The sequence below is a fragment of the Venturia canescens genome, chromosome 1 (genome assembly GCF_019457755.1).
Source record: "Venturia canescens isolate UGA chromosome 1, ASM1945775v1, whole genome shotgun sequence".
In the NCBI taxonomy this organism is placed as follows: Eukaryota; Metazoa; Arthropoda; class Insecta; order Hymenoptera; family Ichneumonidae; genus Venturia; species Venturia canescens.
In genome coordinates, this window is record NC_057421.1 from 2,191,807 (window position 1) to 2,214,061 (window position 22,255).

The 22,255-nt window shown below is 42.9% G+C and overlaps 1 protein-coding gene across 3 annotated transcripts in view; it reads left to right on the top strand.

Moving 5' to 3' along the window:
* The first annotated feature begins 294 nt into the window (after positions 1-294).
* Positions 295-22,255, top strand: part of heph (polypyrimidine tract-binding protein 1 heph) — a 248,599-nt gene continuing 226,638 nt past the window's right edge. For 2 of the 3 annotated variants that reach the window (XM_043433209.1, XM_043433211.1), the window contains exon 1: positions 295-859. The gene's annotated coding sequence lies outside the window, so the exon portion shown is untranslated. The remainder of the gene's footprint in view (positions 860-22,255) is intronic. The other variant, XM_043433210.1, reaches the window with a different exon arrangement.

Sequence of the window (22,255 nt, forward strand, 5' to 3'; positions counted from 1 at the left end):
GTCGCGTCACCCCAAAATGAATAAAAGAAATACGAAAATCCGTTGACAGCAGCAATATAATAATAACGCCAAGAGTTTTAGAGTTGTATATATGTACATATTTTCCTGCTGTTTCGCCTGTGTAGACACGCACACCTACATATATTTATAACTCGTTCGGTCTTTCTCTCAAGCGCTCGACGTTCGTTCGTGTTTCTCACCGCGGCGTGGAGCAAGAGGGGGGAGCGCGCGACTCTCAGAAAGCACCGGCCCCAGCAGTTCGTCACGAGGTCTAGCGACGCGTCGTACGTATTATAACCGCTCTCAAACGCGTTTTCTGGACATTTTCGTGTGTGATTTTCTTTTATTCTGCTAATAAATGTTCCAATATTGAATTGAAATTTTAATTGCGCAGGGCGAATCTGCTATTTTTTTGATCTTCCAAGTTGCTCCAACTCGAGTGTGTTGTTTGAAGTAATTTTGCGAAAAATCGCGCGTTTCTCAGCTTCTCTACGAGTTTCGTTTTTTTTTTTTATTTCGTTACTCTACTCGCCACGCCGCGGCAGTAGCGTCTGACAGCCGGGAGTGGATAGTGTTTTTTTTTCCCCGTGTTTTTTTCGTGCGCGTGTTTGATCGTGTCTGTGTCAAAAAAAAGTGCGAGCGAAATTTTCTTTTATCAGTTTGCCGGTATTTCGTTGTTTATTTTTTTTTTTTACCGTGCGCCTAAGTGCAAGACGTGTGAAACACCCAGTCCTTATCGACTTGCAATTTTTCCAGGAAGAAAACAAAACGTGCGTCTCTTCGTTTGTTTGTGAGTGTGTACATGTCTGCTCCCAACGCTCGTTGACGCCCGATTAACGACGCGCACCTACCGCTATTGGTTTGTTAACTTTTTCTATTCATTTTTTTCACTCCTTTCGTTCGTATAAACCGTTTTGTCAGTGTCGGTAATGCACTTTAACAATTACTTTTCCGTTCTCGATAAAAATTGTGACGTGTACCCACGCTTTGTTTTTTTAAACGGTCGTTTGTCGTCCGCGTGGATACATGTATAAGCGAGCGGCAACAAGCCGGTTGCCACGAGCGTTTAATCGTTACGGCGCATGTTCCGAAATCAACCCAACTATGAGCATTTGCCGTACTCGTATATAAGGATACACATATACTTATATATTTTCTTATATCCATGCACATGCAACACACACACGCGCATATTCAATATTCCGCGATGCTGCTGCCTGGACGTGGACCCATGATCCAGTACATGCGCAGCCATATTCGCGTCGAACGTGGCGAATTCCTTGCAACCTGATGCTTCGGCATCACCTCACGGCAGCGCGTGGCGTCTTCTCTTGCTCCTCCGGAGTTTACATCATCCTTTTCCTTTCCACGAAATATCTTCGGCTTCGATATTTTTTTTCTTCCCATTGCCTCGATTTTTTTTCTATTTACAACTAACCGAAATTCGTTTTCCAATATTTTCGTGCACCATGTGAATACACCCGAAAAAAAATGTGAATTTCGACACAATATTTTGTTCACTCGAGTTCCAAAAAATTTCAGCTTCAGAGAAAATGTTCATTGTTATTCCAGCGGATCGAATTTCAATAGCATGTTATTCACGGATTCTCGTATGTATCGAGACGCACGATATCCATGCAAATATTAATTTACCTTCGCTGGCAGACATTATCGAATTTTTTGTTTACTCTCAGGATTTATCGAACAAAAAAAAATCCGATGGACTCAACATGGTCGGCAGTGTTTTTTTGCTTCGGTGGAAATGGTTCGTTAAATGAAAAATGAAAATCGCGATTCGATAAATACTCCGTTCTCAGCTTCAACAATTTCGCCTGGTCGTTTAGTCCACAGTGTAGATTATTGTCAACAATGGTGCCATCCGCAATCATTGGAGCGAGCTAGCAAACGGGGGGAAAAAACAAGCTTTTTCCGGAATTTATCCAAACAATTTTCAATAATTCAACGAATTCTCGACGAGATTGGGAGAGGAATAATTTTTTTTACAAATAAGCAATGAAATTGATATGAAAACGAAAATTTAATGAATATTGAAGCAAAGTGAACGAAAATTGAAATTTTTTTCAATATTTATTGAATTTTCGTTGCAAATTTAACATTAGAAAATTGAACGGGGTTCAGCCTTCTTTCTTTTCGTCGAAAACAACGTGTCGCATTGTCTCTCTCAGGGATATTTGCAGAAGTAAATGGTTTGTATATTGATAATAAAGTGCAATGGTTATTTTAATGGGCGATGTTCAGCGTCGATCAATCGATAAAAGTGGAAACGAACGTTTCTCCTGAATTCGTGGATGTAACGTCGTGTGTAGCGCAGAAGTAAAACGTTGGGTCTTGAGCACCATAAAAAATATCATGAAATTCTTAACTCTCGTCGTAAAGCCAGCATTGGGTGAGACCCTCTAAAAGTGTCTTTCTCGGGCTCGCTGTATCCTACAAACTGTTGAAATAAGCAAACTGAAACTCCGTCGCGGCGTAAACGAGGCAAATAAATAGTCCGAAAAGAGTCAAGTTCGGATAAATGGAATAAAAAATTCAGATAACCATTAACGTTTTATGTGTGTCGGTGGATGTGAGACTGCAGGACTTATTTTCAAGGTCGTTCGTTTCACGAGCCGATTTTATGGATATTCAATTATAGTATTTACCGATTATTACTTTCATTAAAAAATGTTTGTTTGTGTCCTTCGTGTAGAATATTGACAAGTCGAATTCAAGGGCTTCGAGAAAAATTTTTATTCCTCGTCACAGAGAGAAAGAGAGGATCGCTCCTGGAGCGAGGTGATTGAACGATAGACAAAGCGGATGAAAATAGCCGATGAGGTTAAAAGAGACCAATTGGACGTGCATTGTCGTTCGATCGAGAAGCGTCGCGATCTCTCGTGTGTAAGCACACAACAACGAACGAGAGAGTTGGGAGAGGCATAGACGTATGAAAAGTCACAGCAGGAGTCGTTATTCGCGCCTGAGTGAATTGAACTTGACATTCAGCCTTTTTTCTCTCCCTCCCCCCCGACTCCCGATATTCCATAACCGTTTTGTTTCGCTCCCGTATTCGTTGTTGTCTCTCTCCCGGTTGCCATAGCGTGGGAAAGAAATCGGCGCGCGTATGCGTACCGAGTCGCTCGAGAATAATTTATATATTAGCTTGATACGCGATTTTTTAAGGCTTTTACCTCGCGCCGATGCTGGTACGATTTTCGCTAGAGCGCCGGCGAGAAATTCGCTCACAATGATTCGAGTGGCGTGGGTGTGTGTTCATGCGCACAACGTAAATTTACACAGTCGAGTCCAACCGGGAGACGAGAGAGAGAGAGAGAGAAAAAAAGAGCGAGGAGCGAGCGAGGAACGGGGCAAGGTAAAGAGGCAGAGGTAGAATGAGAACGAGAGACGCGTTCACGGACGCGAGGATTTTTGCGATTGTGTATACGAAAAAACACCGACTCGCGCACACGGCCCCGCGAGGCCCGAAGCCGGCGTCTCGTTCCCCGAAGCAAGCAGCGATCTCGCGTGTGTAAGCCCGCTGCCTGCCTCTTTATTCTTTATATACTTTTGTATACATGTATCCTGCCGTATAATGTAGACTGTAGACAAAATATAATATACCTCGTGTATATCCGTTCTTTCATGCAAAATCTCAGTTTTGTCATCGTCCTATGTATACGCAGACATTGTTGTCGTTGTTGTTTTATTATCCCCCCTTGGCCATTCCTTTTCCACGAAGGGGAATCGAATTTTCGAAAATATCGCGAAGCCCGAGGAGTCCCACAAACGCGAAGAAATGAGATTATTTTCCCCATTTTTTATATCGTCGACTTTGTACCCTGAGCGAGCGTTGTTTTTTCATTTTCCTTCGTATAATTTGCTGCTCGATCACTGATTCTTCGAGATTTGCGCGCAAATTTGTCTTTTTTACTGCGTTTAAACTCTGAAACGTTAACAAGGGTTTCTTTGCCAGTGGAAACGACTGATTCAGTGACGCCGACGTCCGTCGAGCGGCTGACTCCGTCTGGAACATTCTATGGACGCTCGAACCACGTGCTGCACGTACACAGTGGACCCAGCGCACGAATGCGGGCTGTGCCACTGACTAACGAACGTCTCACGACACGCGATAATTTTTTCAGACTCGCTGCCTCCCGCTTTCCTCTGCATTTTTCACTATAACTTTTTGAAAAAATTGATTACCTGCTTCTTTTTAACCCAGTTTCGTACGTAAGCGGATGTGCATGAAGTAAAACCGTCTTGTAGCTTTCGTTGGAGCAACTTTTCGCATTTCTCAACGCACGTTATCTTCGGCTCGTTTATTTGTTCTTCTTCAGATGGATTCATTCTTAGTTCCAAATTTGGCCCACTCTGCTGCCTTTTTAAACCTTGGTGTGCACACCTTCACAGCGAGACATTTCGTGCACATGGGGTCGCTTGACCCCAGGTCATTTTTGACATCGAATATCTCGGTAACTATGAGCTTTTCGGAATAAAAGATTTAGCCACTTTTTGCAGCGAATTGATCCAACTTTAAGGCTGCAAAGTCGGATTTCCAAAAAAATCTTTTTTCATCGTTCAAAAACGTGCTCAAAGTTGATGGTGCGCGTAAAAAGCACTTTTTCTGTTAAATCCCTCGTAAAAAATTAAATTTTGAGTTTTGAAAAAAATCCTTACAGAGTTTTACAGACGAGGGTCCGTGCTTTAAGGGAAAAATAGTCCACTTTGCAACCGTTCCAAAAAGTCTATTTATTTTGGAGTATGAAGTTGGCTATGCTCCCTACTTTTAGAGAGGGGATAACGATTTCTTAATATTGGGGGTTTTACTTATGAGATGCTTATCTGTAAATGCTATTCGTGTGAGAAAAAAATTTTGGGGTCAACCTGACCCCAGATGCACACTAACGGTTAAGCACTGCGCAGTTTTTCTCGTTCATTTTCAATGCCAAGACGTTCCAAAGGCCCCACTTTTTCTCTGTCGTTTTTGGTCACAGGAATACTGAAAAAATAATGAAAATTTAGTTGATTTAACGTTGACGAAACGCGAGATTTAATTAAAGTCTTATTTCGTAATGAATTTATTGCATTCATTGGCCACACGGTGAGTGTGTACGTTTAGTGGGTGGTGGTGGCGTTTCACGCGGTTCTAATATTAGGCTCCTCGACCCGGTTACTCGCTATTACAATGTCCCGGAGGTTTAACGTAAAAATCATTTGCACAAAGACGTTCGCTGCCGGGTTGTGCGCGTCGTCGGGCTTCTTATCGTCTTCCTGTCACGACGAAGCCTTCTCCTTATCGGCCTGGATCGTGTTCCGTTCTGTTTACCGGTAACGAAGAACAAAGATCGTCGTCGCGTTGTCAACGTCACCGGGCAGCGCGTTATATCAGCAAATGTTTGAACTTGAGAGGAATAATAAAAAAAAAAAAAAAACAAACAAACAAACAAACAAACGTGTAACGATCGCTGATATTTCTTTGGTTGCTTCCGTGCCTTGGGGGACGCAACTTTAGCTTCAACAGTAATGATCGTCGAGAAGGTGTGGGGTGCCAAAAATTTCGTACTCTCGAAGTACTTGAAATAGTTTATTGCCCGATAAATCTTGAGCGCGAAAATGGCTCGGGGCAGGTCTCGATTGTTCTGAATGATTTAACAAAGCGACGACTTCAATTTGAGGGTAAAGCTTGAAGGGACCACACGGAAAGCGATGGTCCAAAGTTTATCGGTGTTTTTATCGAGCTTCGAGATTCTTGTGGAATCTGAGCTGCTCCAATCTGAAAAAAAGAGCTCGAGTATCAATGAAAAAATGTGTTGGCACGCGGTGGCGTCGTCGCTGCTAAGATCGATCCCGAGCTCCGTCAGCCTCGCGTTTTTCTCCGAGACGCGACGAGAGCAGCGGCGTCGCACAGTCGTCGGTGCATTGTCGTTTCATTCGTCTCCGCGAAACTAACGAGCCCTTCAATCAGTCAGTACAGCCCTTTGTACAGGCGTAACTTCCATCAAAGCTCAACCTGGAGAGAGAGAGAGAGAGAGAGAGAGAGAGAGAGAGAGAGAGAGAGAGAGAGAGAGAGAGAGAGAGAGAGAGAGAGAGAGAGAGAGAGAGAGAGAGAGAGAGAGAGAGAGAGAGAGAGAGAGAGAAAGGTCGTTTACCTCGCCCTCGCCCCCCACGTCCTTTCGTGTGTTCTTTGCCCACTCGCATCCCCCATTTTCCAGCCTCTCGCACCCTCCTGCCTCCTTGAAATCCCTGGCTCCCTTCGCGACGATTGGAGGCTTCGTCGAATCACGTTTGCTCCATTGTTTTTAATTATGCGGACGTAACACCTCGTCGCTGCTTCTGAACGAATGGAGCACAGCTGCCCCCCCCCCCCCCCCCCCCCCCCAGCCACCAGGGAAATTAATGGCCTGCCTCCAAAATAATTTCGAGTCATTATCGACTCTTGTTATCACACGGACATAATTAAAACATCGAAATTATCGTTAGACCAGTAGGGGTCGGAGATGGCCCTGGATCCATGCTAATTTTTACAGTGCAAAGTGTTGACAGGATCGATCAGTCGATACCTCGTAATCGTGAGTGCGAGAGAGACAGTCCAAAGTCTCGAGTTAAATTTCCAGTGTCATTTTCTTTTGTTTCTCATTTCAAAAAGTCCAAATAAAAAGTTACATTTTTCTGTACGATTACGAGAAGCCCAGGACGAGGCTAGTGAACGATTCATTGATTCTCGTGAAAATGGAAAAAACAAAATCAATAGGGTATTACACCTTTTTTTGAAAACTGTTTCAAAATAATCCTGAGATCGTAATAAACCAGTGGAATTTTTATTTCAATTTTATGAGAACCGAAAAGTGTCTTGAAAACTACTTTTTATTTATAATTTTCAATTTTCTCACGGAAACGCTAACCGCCCTGTTGTTTCGGTTTGTGACGTCACTCCGTTAGTAAACAATACGATTGCGAAAGACCAAGTATAACAAGATTTGTGAATATAATTGTATTATCGCCTGTATGCGATAATACAAGTGTAAAAATGCCCACAAAAATTGTGGATTCATCGCCCACCATCAACGTATTTATCATCGGTAGATTTGTACTTTTTGCTTTCGCAAAATCGTCTTCCATGATGCGATTTTAATAAAATGAATGATAAAAGTCCACAAACGTACATAATAACTTGTAAAATTTCAAAATACACAGAGCGCACGATAGCAATCTAGATTGTTTACTGTCGGAGTGACGTCACGTGACGAATCCAATATGGCGGATGGCGTTTTAGACATTTGAAAAACAGATGAAAAAGAACGATTTTTACAATTGAATAATAAACATTTACATTGCATTTTTATGAATAAATATTGACGTTTCTCGTTTACTTTTTACGAAATCTATCATAAAGATGCATTTTTATATATTTTTTTACATGGTGTAAAATACCCTGTTTCATTTATTCGAGTCTTGTTAAACAAAATGTGACGAAAGTGAATTTTCGTTCGTTCCAAAAACTATTACGAGGCCATTCGGTCGCTCAAACTGTTTATTTTCTCAGTACGTATGGCAGGAAGTTTGATTTTATACCTACGAAAGTGTAAACCGTGTAGTGTGAAAATTTCGAATAATTCAAGGCCGTGCCCTCATTGCTGTTACGGTAGTAGTTTCAACCTTTTCGTTTTGTCCCCGGGGTGTTCAGCTTCGTCGCTCTTGATTCGCGCTACAACATTTCATTGGCAGGGTATCGGCGGTAGTATTGTGGATCCAAAAAGGGTCAAATCTAGAGCATAAAGGGAGAATTGGTGCGGGTTTGGAACAATGAAACTGTCGAATGTATCGAAGAATTTACGGTTCAATGATGACTTTGATAAGTACCATTTACGCCAATGGCTCGGCCATCTGTTCGCTCCTCGACGCTCCGTCGCAGTGAAAGCTATTTTTTGGCCACCACGCGGGAAACGGTTGTCCGAGCGAACCCACCGAATGGTCACGCGGCTCGTGATTCCGATATTCCTATTGGAAATAAATATTAAAAAGCTAAATTTCCAACGTCCGTTACATTTGGACGTTGGTTTATTTTCTCGTTGATTTTCGTGTAACGATCGTCAAATTATTTAATGCGTTTGAAATCCGTCGAGGGGGCGGCGGGTACGAGGAAAATGCGGTGGGTTTTAATTGAACGTTATTTCAGTGCGCATCTCTCGCTATATCGAGGCATTTATAACCATCGGTCGAGGAAATACGAGCCTGAAAAATAACGACGTCGGTACATACCACGGGGAGAGATAAAGAACGTAGCGAAAGGGCGAAATAATAAGCGGCAAAATTTTCAACGAGCCGAATATCGACCGCGGGGCCGCGCGGGCGGCGACTCTTTTCTCGTTTTTTCCGTCACTGAGAACCTCGACGAGACGCCTCCACTCGACATCTCGCCACGCGACTCTTCACCCGACGCACGCACACGCTCGCGAGCTGCATACACGCACAACGATGATGATCGGCTTTCAAACCCACCACCGAAGCCTTTGTAACCTCTGGGCCTATCGCGGCGCCCCCTTTTCTCTTCACCGTCGTCCTTGCTTCGAGCCCTTTCTCCCGGGCTCGAGTCGATTGTTCGTAACTCCTTTACTACCTTAACACACGCTTGCGGCACGAAAAATTTCATATTTTTCCCGGTAAATATATTTTCGTCGAGAAAAAAAATTGCGACGAGGATACCAAAAGGAATAAAAACAAGGTCGAACGTACTTTGTTCAGCTGCCAATAACCTCGGGCTTAACTTTCTTTAATTTTCAGGCGCGTGCGAGGCGCATCCGATAAAAATTTGTCGCGCACCGTTCTGCATTTTTATTCTTCAATCGTCGCGAGCACATTGAGAGCGCGAAATAACACGATCGCAATAGTTCGGCGCAACAAATCGATTATTTATTCGCTCGACCGAATCGACGATCGGAAAAATATATAAAATTTGAAATTCCGGGTGAGAGAGATAACCCCCCGGAAATATGAATCGGTTTCGTTCCTGCACCATCGAATCATTCGTCTTCGTACTCTCCTCTAACTCGTAACGTATTTTAACATCGATTTCATATGTTTTCTCGTATACTACCCTGTCGTAACGTCTGCCCGAGACTCCCTCGGTCGAGAATTATAGTACGCTTATCTCAAGAGAGCTCGCATACTCGCCGGTTTCCCCTCGGTTATTACGACTCGCTTCTCACCGTCGAGGAGGAACTTTCTGCCAGCGGAGCGGAGAGACCGTGAGGGAGTCTGGAAGGGCGAAGAAGAAGAAGAAAATGAAGATAGGTGCGTGCGTGTACAGTGGAGTATGAGGAGCGAGGAAGAGATGAATAAAAGGTTTTCACTCGTGGTGCTGGTTTCTACGGAGTTGGACAAGTTCGACACTGTCGTTTCGAATATTCAGCCGACTACCTGCTCCGTCCAGGGGAACCCTCCGAGGCCGTGGCGGTTCAAAAATACCCGGCGAATTCGAGGAGGGTTCGTGCCATTGAGAAGTTTCATTTTATTCATTTTATTTTTCACATGAATTCTATTGGAACGAATATTTTGATGTGTAACTTCGTACTGACGACTGGGAAGAGTTTTGTAAATAAAAAGCGTTGAAATTATAATTGAAATTCGGTTTCATCGCCGGTAGAAAGGTTCCAATCGCATCTCAATTTTATCGATAATTTATTTCGTGTGGCAGCATTTTCTTAGCGTACGCGCGAAAAAAACCGTTTGGATTTTCTTCTTTGTTCGCCTCCCCGAGTTTCTTTCTTCTCCTTGTTTTATTCCTCTTTGTCTCTCGCTGCCGCCGCCGCGCCGCGCCACCAACCGTTTCTCGATTCTTCTTTCGCCTCTTTCTCTTTCTTTCTCAATACCCCGTCCCGCGAGGAGGCAAGAAGAAGACCACGTGCCTGCTGGGGACTCACTAGTTGCACGATCTCAAGGTTACGTGACCTCGACGCTATTCGCACACGCCGGAATTCTCTTTCTCACTCTACCACCCCCCCCCCCCCCGCCCCTCCCCCTGCGGCCTCACTCTCTCTTTCGATTCGTATGAGTGCGTAACCGCGTGTATACAAGCCTTCGATTCGTCTCTCTGTGCCTGTGTGTATTTTTGTGGTGTGTATTCCTTGAACCCGTGGCGCTGTTGGCTCAAGCGAACTAACCAACCTGGCATCCTCGACGTGGGAAGCTTCGGCCTCTTTTATTTTATCCTCGGCTTTGCATCGCGCTCCCCTCTGCGACGTTCTCCTGAGAAATAAACAAAAAATTTAAGTTTTTTTTTATCCCTTAGTGTGCATCTGGGGTCAGGTTGACCCCAAAATTTTTTTCTCACATGAATAGCATCTACAGATGAGCATTTCATAAGTAAAACCCCCAATATTAAGAAATCGTTATCCCCTCTCTAAAAGTAGGGAGCATAGCCAACTTCATACTCCAAAATAAATAGACTTTTTGGAACGGTTGCAAAGTGGACTATTTTTCCCTTAAAGCACGGACCCTCGTCTGTAAAACTCTGTAAGGATTTTTTTCAAAACTCAAAATTTAATTTTTAACGAGAGATTTAACAGAAAAAGTGCTTTTTACGCGCACCATCAACTTTGAGCACGTTTTTGAACGATGAAAAAAGATTTTTTTGGAAATCCGACTTTGCAGCATTAAAGTTGGATCAATTCGCTGCAAAAAGTGGCTAAATCTTTTATTCCGAAAAGCGCATAGTTACCGAGATATTCGATGTCAAAAATGACCTGGGGTCAAGTGACCCCATGTGCACGAAATGTCTCGCTGTGAGGGTGTGCACACTAAGGGTTATGATCCTTCATAAGCATTTGCGCCGCGCATTCTACTCGACCTTTTCTGCACGCGGACACGATCCTCAAACGCACTCTGATTCTCCGTTTTTCAACAGTTTGAAAAAATTCAACGATTTCACTTCCCAACGCGATCCTCACTCAACATTGGACCTTTGAAATTCAATATTCGACGTCAGAATCGTAACAAAAGTCGATGGCCGTTGAAAAGGGAATTTATCGGTCCGGGCAATCCTCGGAAAAGGCTTTTTGCTTCATCGATTCAACATTTCGATGCCCTCGTACGCGCGCTCAACAAAATGTTGTTGGCTTGCGAAAAAACATTTTTTTTGGGGCGGTTGAACGGTAACACTAACTTGTGGAACAAACGTCGTGGGATCTCGCTACATTTGTCATCGTTCCTTTGTGCCTGTCCTGACAACATTAGGACAAAAAAATTTGTCTCAATTAATCGCAACGGTGAAGGAACTGTAACATCTTGTGCGTCTTGCACGTGTGTACGAATCCTCATGAATTAGATCGCGGTGTTGGAAACGCCGAGACCGCTTGCCGGAATACTTTCCTCGGGTTGTACTTTGTAATCCATTAACCCGGAGCAATGCCTCGCCATTCTTCTTCGTATTCTTCATTTGTACGTTTAAATACAGGATGATCTTTGAAAAGTTGCCAAACTCCCGAGAGTCTTTAAGCTCTTCGTCGTTCACATTGCTAAACTGGATTCTTTGAGACGACGAGAATGCCGACTGTGATTTTTTCGTTTGGGTCATTACTCGAGCGGGGGAAGTCGAGGCATTTCGCCGACTGTACGAGACCAAAAATCGAACGAAAACCGGTCTTTCATGAATATTTTTCAGTTACGTGTTCGGCGACGAAGCACGATTTTCTCGAGCTGGAAATCAGCTGCTTTGCTGCTTTCAAAGTCCTTCTTTGAAAGAAAATTCCGTTTTAAATGGCTGAGCACGAAGCGGCACTCGAAACAATTCATTTTCCAACTGCAATTTTTACGGCGTGCTTTTTTACCGTCCGGCGATTTTTCCGTCACAAAATATCTCCAAAGTTCGAGGTTTTTGTCTCGATCGTAAGGCGAAAAGTTGAATTTTTGTTTTCAGGTAACTTTGAATTTTGTGACTCCAGGCAAAAAAAAGTCTGACCAACGTGCGACAGAATTGGGGAAAAAGAAGAAAAAATCGCCAACTAAACTTGATCTGAGAATAAAAAGTAGGAAAGCAAATGAGATGGAACTCTGCCGAGTCGTTTCGAGTGTGACGGGATGACGCGAACATGAGACCGAGATGCGTGTGAAGACTTTGACGCCTCCCCGCACAACTCGGCTGAGGTTCCTTGGATCGTGGCCAATTAATGCGGAACAGCTGGGAATTGTGTGTGTGGATGCTGAAAGAGTCGTAGAGAGAGAGAGAGAGAAAGCAAAAAGAAACGAAAAAGATTTTTAGGCCCTGAATCGACAGGTAGTCCGAAGAAGAATCTTCTCAAGTGAAATTCTCCAGTACTTGAGGGCAATCGATTGTCTTGTAAGAATCAAATGTTGAGAAATCCTCTCACCGGCGTTCCTCGCAGTTGATCGTGAGTCGGGTGTTGAACTCGGTGCGAATAGAACAGCAAAATAAACTCGAAAGCGAAATATCGTTATCAATAATTGGTTCGACGAGATCTCTTTGATATTTTCTTGCGGCGATCACTTTGTCGCGTCGATTTGTCACTGAATTGAAATCTGGTATTAGTGCGACAAAATTTTTTTTTAAAGTTGTGTTCAACGATGCAACGAATTTGAATAACGAAATGAACGAGAAAAATATTTGTAATTGATCATTTTTTATTTCACGAATCGTTGATGAGAGTTGAAAAATGAGAAATTACAAATTTTACAGGGAACAAAATTGGAGAATTACTGGAATTATTCGACAGTTTTTTTGGATCCATTTCGTTGGACTCCACCTTGCAAATTTCAGCGTCGTTCAATTTCTCACTTAACTTTTAACGAAATTTGTCTATTTGTGAAATTTATTCGAAATAATTATCCTCCGTTACCGTTCTGTTCGGTTACCGACTTGTAAAGACGGAATCCGAGTCGTCACAGACGAAGGAAAGACCAGCTGTCACTGTGACGTTTGGCAGCAGCAGGTTGAATAACTTCAGCGTCATAATTCGACTCCAGTTTTCTTGAGCTAACTTGTAACGTCATGGCGAACCAAGGAGAATGTCGGAAAAGCGATGGCAATGAAAAGCAGTTCCACGTGTCACAATTCCGCTTTATAAAAAAGTCAAAATTATTCGAGACTCGTGCGTTTGATCAATGAAAAACGTTGAATATTCGGAATTCCAACTCGCCACAGAGTTGTAAAGTCGATAAAACGCGTAAGCGAATGATACTTCGTTTTCTCATAAATTCTCGAAATTTAGGCCCACCTTCTCTCGTGTTTTCTTCGTCATCCTAGCACGCAGCAGCCGAGACGTAGCAAAGCGAAAGAAAATAAGCTGACCGGCGTGCCTCGTGCAACAACGTTTTCAGAAGCCTCGTGTCTGCAACTAACTCGTTCAGTGCAAGCCGACGAACGACTTGGATCTATGGACGTACGCAGGGATCCCGTAAAATACGGATCTAATGTACTCAGCGACGTAACTTTAGCAGCAGGCGTTGAACTTGTCCCCTTCAAACTTGTATGTTTGTGGAAGATGTTAACCGTTAATAATTCGCTCATGATATTACGTGCCAGTGTAGTCTAGTCCCTCGATAAATTTTACGCGAGAATTCCGTTTCTAAAACCATTTCTGTATTGTTTATTGTCAACAAAAAGTCGCAATATCTCATCGTCGGGAACATTGATCTTTTCGACGGATCCGCGAGCGCCCTCGCAACGTCAAATTATCTGCTCGCATTGTGTCTCGGTTCGCCAACGACATGCGAAGAGAATTTTTAACCAGGAAACGAGCAATTTTGTTGCCCACCGCGCCAAGAAATTCTTAATTAAGTCGTAACGTTGTGTACCAAACACTATTACCGCTCTCGTTCCTCGAGCATCTTTCTTCTTATGTACGTGCTGTAAACACGTGTCGCTTCGTCGCTAAACTTGCTTCGTAAAACGTAATAGTCGCGGCTGTAAAGTTATTCATCGTTTTGACATTTTATACTTAAAAAAACATCCACTTAAATCTAGGATTACAAATTGGATTTTTTGAAATGATAAATTATCCGAATTTGTATATAACACAACTGGAAAGCTGCGTTTGAAATGAACAACGCTAGTCGTCGGCTCCGTTGATTCGAGGATCCACGTTCAAGCTTCTCCCCCCTGACCGGTGCCCGTGGCGCAGAAAACAAATATTTCAAAAGTAATCGGTCATTCTGGTTGCCTGAAGAGCATCAAACGACGCTGACGTTTGCGACGTTCGAGTCCAACGAATTTAACGAAAAAACATTTGTCATTGATCAATTTTTTAGATGGAGAGTTTTTTTAAATTATTTCGTTGATGTTCAACGTTGCTCAACATCATGAGCATCACTCCTGCCTCAGAATAGTCGTTCGAACGCGCTTCTAAGCACTCTGGAAAGCTCGGAGTTGGCTAGCTCAACATTTCAAAGGCATTCGAAATTATTGCAAAAAAAAAATGACAATAACGAGACAATGAAAAAATCCCCGAACCTAATATCCGACGTTGAGAATCACGAAAGTTCGCAGACACCTTTCACCAGGGGCAGAGCTTCTTCAACCATTTCGCGAGAGTTTCGGTATAAGCCGCCACGATGCAGAGTCAAATTCGTTGGAATATTTGCTTTCTAATTTATCTTCAAATTCGCGACGATATTTCGAGGTTTAACGGCCGCGCGGCACACCGAAGGTATTAACGCACAGTCTCGTGTCTGTTAAATCGTCGGTGTACAGTGTATCAACGGGCTCTGACGCAGTGAAACCTGCTTTGGCGAAATCATAAAACTGAAAGTTCTCATCCTATTCCCGAGCATCGTTAATGAGTGTTTCTGGGCCGGCGTGAGAAGGGGCGAGGGGAGACATTCGAGAGGAAACACATCGTGTGTATGTGTGTGTGTGTGTGTGTGTGTGCTCGTCGAAATAAACTCTATTGAATTAATCATGTTTGTTATGTTTATTCTCATAGCATAGGGCATATTATTATTCGATGATAAAATCCATTACGTGTCTACGTTATGAAATTGACGGTACTAATGTACCGCAAATCTGGTGAGCTTCCAGCCGTGTGTGTATGTATTAAAATATGTGATGTACCCGATACATTAGCTCGATGAATAATTCGCTCTTGTATTTTGGCCTCTCGAATACGAATTGACGATGTTGTCGATTATGCATCGAATTTTCGTCATTTTTGCTTAATGCTTTTCCACGAATCGAAGACTCGCGTCATGACCAGTGACTTTGATTTTTTAAACGTATTTTTCAAACGAGGATCCTCCGCTGTTCGATTTGTTTGTTTTTATTTCTGTTAAAACGAAAGTTCATTCGGCCATGACGTTGTTACAGGACGTGGGTGAATGAGCCTCGGGATCGTAAATGCTGTGACGATCGGCTCATAAAAAAGCGTCTTTCATTAGCCTCGTTCAATTGCCGGGGAATAACACGTGCTTTCGATAACTAAAAACGCCTCATCCAATGCGCTTTTACGTTTTGTTTCCAGCTCCATTTTTTTCACTGCAGTACTATTAAAAGAAAAAAAAGGTGAAAATTATCCTGCAATGCGATCCTGGGGGCTGCGCTGCACAGATATACGGAAAAGCGGGGCGGCGGGGATTCGACGCGGATCTGAAGCACCGACGAGAATCTTTTCGTTTTATTTAATTACAGAGAAGGCGCGCGCGCGCGCGCGATGCCGGATTTTATTTATATTTCATTTTATTTCACGTTTTTCTAGTTTTCGCCCTTTTTAAGCCTCGCGTCTTTCTTCATGTTTCGTTTTTGCTCCACGTTTTTTCTTCTTCCCTCTCGAGCCACCCTCGCGTAATTGGCGTCTATGCCTTTTGTACATCAGCTCATTAGTGGCACGTGTTTCGCTCCCCAGTCGTCGTTTTCTTCTTCTGTTTCACAGCGTTATTTTATACTCTACAGCTAAAAAGAGCACGGAACGCGCGCACACACATTTTTATACGCGCTGCAACTCCCGTTTGTTTCTTTTATCGATTCCTACTTTTCTTTGACTTTTCATGTAATATTTTCTCATTTTCTTCTTTCCCTTCTCCCGAGCCTATACTCGCAGTTTCATTGTATTTTGAAACGTTCTGTAGCTTTTTTTCTTTTCGTTTGCTCCTCCTTCCTCTCTCGTTTCCGTTCATTCGTTTCGGCATCATTTTTTTCCTCACTTCTCCGGTTTAACGCAGTCTCGTCCTCTCCCTCTCGCTCACTCGTTTCAGTTGATTCAATATCTTTTTTTAGCCACGCCATACTCACTCCCGAGTGCGCTGATGATTCTCGATCATAATTCAATTATGAGGTCACTGCTGCGTTGGGAAATCTGTGTGATCGAGAACGCGAATAATTTTTCAATGTTTCCATACAAATGGAAAATATAATGACGACTTGGAACGTCCCAACGACCTTCCGTGTCAAGGTTAATGTGCTTGTTTATTTGTTGCTTTCTCTCAATACACTTTGCCTCGACTCAGAATCTATCTTTCGTTGCGATTTATATATTCGTCGTTAAAATGTCAATGATTTTGAAATCGTTTTGCGCGTTATTCGGCCCATGCGAGTACCCTCGCAGGCGTTGAAAAAAGTTTCGATCGTGCTCATCGGATTAAAAGTTTATCGAGATTTCGATATTTTTCGCTATTTTTCACGCCTCGGTATTCCACGCAACGTCGGTGATTCTCTTTTGGCGAGGCCGTTCGCGATGAAAATTTTCTTACTTTACGTCCTAAGAATATTGGAATATCGAGAATTGTGAGAGCGAAAAGAAGGAATAAACTCATCGCTGAACTCAAACGATCTAAACTTCAATATGATCGCGCCCGGCAGATACATTTCTTCAATGCCAATTTCTCCGGGGAACTTGGTGCCGATGAGAAACGAAGCAGCCCCTCGCCTTCCATCGCGCTGCAAGGGTGAATAAGGCGTTTGTAAGTTGCCGGAGCTTGAGATTAATCGAGACTCGGAATCGGCATTGCTTAGTTGTGTTATTTCCACGGGGCTTTTCGTCTCGGATCGACCTCCGTATTTTTCACGGGCTTACAAATTCCGGAGTCATCGATCGATTACCAAAAGCATGATTTTTAACGTGCAGAAAAGTGGGAAAATGTTTCGTGCTTGTTGGATGTCTAGAATGCTTCGTCGTCGATGATTTACGATTATGTTTTCGTGCTCTTCGGTCCCTACGACCTCGGAAGTTTGTCGGTCTTTTCTTCCTCGTTTAAGGTCCCAGGTCCCCCTAGATTCTATCTGCGTTTCATCGGTGCTATTCGCCATCGGATTGGAGAGCATTAAGCACCCTGAGCGCGGAGAATAAATAATAATGTTTCTGTACAGAATGCCTTGTAGGTATGAACGTAGACAGACGAGCCGCGGGACAGAATTGCACGTCTCGCTGTTTGCAGGCATCGCGGCGCCGTCGACCATTCGGATTAATCCGTGACGTTGAACACCTCCACTTGCACCGATCGAGCGACCGAGTTTCGCTATCAAGGCGGAACAAACTTGCTACACGACGATGCATATACGAACTGGAGTTTGAAACAAAAATCGGAGTTTCTAGGAAAAAATGCGATTTTTTTTCGAGCGCTCAATAATTTCGTTGCTGAAAGAAATTTTTTCGATTCACATTCGAAAGAGCGAATTCCCGAATGCTCGGTACTTCGTCACTGTTCCAGAGCTCGACCGGGAGAAACGCGCTGCTGCTGTTTTTCACTTTCGAGCAAATGTTTCGTTTATTTTCATCCACGTGAGAGTTGGAGTCGAAATACTGAGACGCCTCGGGCGGGGAAACGAGCGCGGAGTTTTCACGATTGTGAAGAGAAAAATTCACGAATCTTGAGAGCACGTTCGCTCGAGATATTTCGGCGGGAGAAGATCGATGCAACATCTAACGACGAATTATTCTCGTCCGAAACGAAATTTGCCGCGATATTGGAGGGACGCTTATAGAAAAAAAACTAAGCCAGCAATCGCTCTGACAAAATCTCGTGGAAGGATGGAGTCTCTGCATTGCGAATTTTCGAGATACGCGAGTATTTTCGGAACGTTAGTCGTATACAGAGAAACGAGAAAGTCTCTACAATCGTCAGGCACGTGAAGAATCACATTGAAACTCGCGACGACCAACCGGAGAATAAACATCTCCGCTGTTTATCTCACCGGGTATATTAAAATCAAGAAAAACAAAAAAGAAAAATTTTTAATTGAGGAAATAAAAACTCGTACCCACTCAGCTTATGAAAATAAAAAGGAACTTTTGCATGATCGTCAAGACTCGGAATACACGAGAAATTCCAAGCGAGAATTCTTTCAAAAAGTGGCGTACATCGAAATAAAATTCGTTGATTGTTTTTTTGACAAAAAAAAACAGATCTTTTTCTGTATTTTTTAAATACTTGAAGAGAAATAATTCATTTTTTTTTGTTGAAATAACTTTTATTGTTGATCTCAGATCTTTTAACAATTCTCTACGAAAAATGTTAGGGGCCACGAAGCGCAAACGTTCGGTATAGATGAAAGTATAGACGAATACGTGAAGTTGTATGGTAATCCTCGCAACCGACCCGTTCAACCTCCAAAAGTGGTCGAAGCAGAAGAACTTTTCAAAGCGATCGAAAATAACTCGTTGCCCTCCTCCCACAGCCTCTTGGTCTCTTCTTCGAGCAAACGGAGCTTCCTCGTTTTTTGCGATGACTCTGCCCATGGCTACATACGTGAATGTGTGTAAATGTGCGAGGATATCGGTGTGTACGATGACTGACGCTGTTGAGAAGAGATTTTTCTATTTTCTTTACTTCTTTCGCTTGACTTTTATACACTTGAGCTAACACACGCCCACGTTATTTTCAGTGTGTGTATGCGTATGCGTAAATTGCTCGGAAGACGGGTTCTGCTGCGTGTAACACTCACAAATCGATCCTCAAGAAAAATGACCTCACGCGAACCGAACAGTTTGAACCTTTACCTAAAACGAAGACCACTTTTTCTAAGCAGGCTTCGAAAACTTTACCATTCGAGGAATAATATCGTGCGCAATATCTTCGAGGCAAAATGCTGTCTTGAAAATGTCCAAAAGAACTTTTTACCACAATAATTTTATCATTTTTCATTTTTCATAATAAATTTAACTATTTAATCATTCGGTTTCGAGAATGATTTCGAATGGTTTAAAGGTTTTTTTTCCAGAAATTAATTCAAAGATTTCAAGATTTTCTTTTCGAATGTAAATTTAAGAATTTGAAGATTAATTATTCGAAAGTTAATTTAAATTCGACAATCAGTTTAATAAAAATGTTTCCAACGATTGAACTACTGTTTCAGACGCGTGTAAGCGCGTCGTAAAATTAGTTAAAAAAATGCACCAAAGTTATAAGAATTTCGTCCTGAAAATCGATCGTCACAATAAATGTTTCGCGAAAGTGTTGTAACAGTTTGCAAACGGTGGTGAAATTGCCACCGTCTAACTCGAAAGTGAAAGACACCTCCTGAAGTTTCGTACAGCCTGAACGAATAAAAAAAAAGGAGGGAAAGTGTGTTGGTGGGTCAAGTGCGAGTACGAAGACTTGTTCCATTCGCTCATACGAGCTTCGTAGTTGCGCAATCCGGCCGCCTCGAATGCTTTATCGGAGTCATTTGATTCTCTTTCACTCTCTAACGACAAAGCGAGAAACAGTTTTGTCGAACCTTCTTTTCACCTGCCAGCATACGAGGCGTGGCCATTGTTTTTTTTGTTCTAAAATTTTATTTTTGTGACACCCGCAGCATCGAATTTCAGTTCCCATGTTTTTTTTCGCTTCCGTCCTTATCGTACGTTTCTATCAATTTTTTTCACCGCTCGATTTTTTCCAAAAAATTCCATTGGACGGAAAAAAAAATTTAATATTGAAACAAAATCTGGAAAAAAATTGAGGACACAAAAATTGGAGAAAAAAAACAGGATCAAAGATAAAATTATTTTCGTTACTCTTCAACGGTACAAACGTTTGTTTCCACCCCTTTCGAGAGCTTCCAAAGTTCTATTTTGGTCTGTATAATTCGGTGTCATGAATTAACCCGTCGTGAGATCGCGAATTTTTTTTTCCATCCACATAACTCAACTCGAGCATTGAAAGAAATAGAAAATTTTCACAAATCACCAAGAAAAATGAGTCTCGAAACCGTGACGCGATTTCTCCACTCCGAGCGAAGCATTGTTCGCTCGAAAAACTTGATTTTTCGTAATCCATGCGAAAATAAATTTGCTTTAATCGGTGTGGAAGCGTCGGTGGCTGAAAGAAGAATGGAAAAATGTAAACTGAATGGAAAACGTTTGGATAATTGTCATAGAATTTTGTAACGTGCTCGTGAAAAGTGAGAAGCGTTGTGCAACTGTTCGTTCCCCTCGGTATAGCTTTATGTCATATTGTTCGCAATGGCTGGAGACCGGCTACGCGGGAACTCGTCGAGTCTGAACGGGCGAGCGATGAGTGTGTGGCCACTTTTGCTGGCAAGCATCGTTCCAAGGCCATAACCGATCGTCGCTGCCGGAGAGAGTCTCGCCCCGTGAGCGGCTCTGGCGCACAGACCTTGAAATTCCCTCTTCCCTTCTCGATCGCGCTCTCTTCATTCGTTTTTATTTTCTGTTGGCCTCTGTCTGTCTCTTCTGCTTTTCCATTTCGCGTCAAATATTCGTACGAGGCTTATAAACGGGGACGGGTTTCTTTGGTTCTTTTGGGCGAAAGAGAAATATGCTGTCTCGGAATAATCGTACGAGCTGTTTTTTCGTGTGAGCTCATTAAAATCGTGGAACCGATCGATCGATCAATTCTTCCCATTGGACGATCCGACTCGAAAAGGTTTTCTCAAACCTTTTTCGCAAGGAAATTGCGCTACGATTTTTTGGCAGCATATCCAGAGATCGAAAAACTCGTTTTTATTTTGGGTTGTGCCAGTCCCCGTCGAAGTCGCCTGCTGAACGAGAAAGCTTGTATTATATAGCTTTTGTCCCGACCGCCAAAACCAGTTCTACCGCGCGACATTTTTTCTCGGCTCGTCGTCCGAGGGGACGAGCTCTTGCTCGACACGATCCTCCTGCTTCCCTTCGCGAGAATATCATCGCGAGTAATTGAAATTTAGTGACGTTTAATAACGCCCCGCCGACTTGCATGTTTATCCTTCATATTTATCTTCGCTCCATTTTCTTTCGTCGATCGTTTAAGGAAGTTCGTCTCCACCGGACGAGTCGAAAGAAACAACTGTTAAGCGTACTTTTTCACTCAGGATTTTTAACCTCCAAACTTTAATCTCCTCCCATCAAAGTATTCATTCATTCCGGAGCTCACGGACGTTTTTCAAAGTATTTTTCAGTAAGAGTGGGTTATTTTAGCGGGTTCTCGAGGTTCTTATTATTACCGATGTGACAATGCTTCCAAGGAAGTGTTATTCGACCGATTTCCTTTTCAAGGTCAACAGACATCATTTCTCGATACTTTCTCGTCGATGATCGAACGTGTCATTACGGCGATTAGAAACTCGGCTCATCAACATTCGATTCGAAGAGATCCCGGAATAGCGACACTTCCGTTCTGGCGCGCCGAGGACGAGAATCGCAATATCCGCTGAAGCTTTTTTCGGACATGCATCCGCATCGACAGACTTCGACAGTTGCGAAGAATACTCTGAGCAGCTTAAATCTGGCACGGTTTCCCCTTCCTTGTCTTAGAAAAAATAAAGAGTGAGGAGCTCGAGAAAACAGGGGGAAGGAGAGGGGGAATTCCGTGACGCGCTGCGCATACGTTATCGCACATCACAAATGGCTCTCAACTCTGGAGAATCAACACGCCATCTGTTCACCGAGGGTGATCGCTCGCGTGACGAAAATAGAAAAAAATATTCATATTTTAGTTCCGTTGTACGTGCGCAACTTCGGTGTGACACACAGTGTGATCAGCGAATGTTTCTTTTCCTCGATTTTATACGTTGTATAAGTTCGCTCGATCACTATATATTATGACGGAATATTAAGGTGGTACGGGAGTGATTGAAACCGACCGATATTGACGCGTCGATCTTGTTTTGACATCGGCACGAATCAAGCTTATTTTCCAACTCAATTACCGGTCTCCGTGACAAATTTATGGAAATTTGTCAGAGATTTTCTCACTGATTCGTATCAAATGAGCGTGTGGATTTGATTCGGCGTTACACGACAGCTCGCGACGCCCCAAAATGCTTCGCATCAATCGAGTCTGCGCAGACGCCCCGAATAAATTTCAATTTCAGAATCAACTGAAGTTGGAG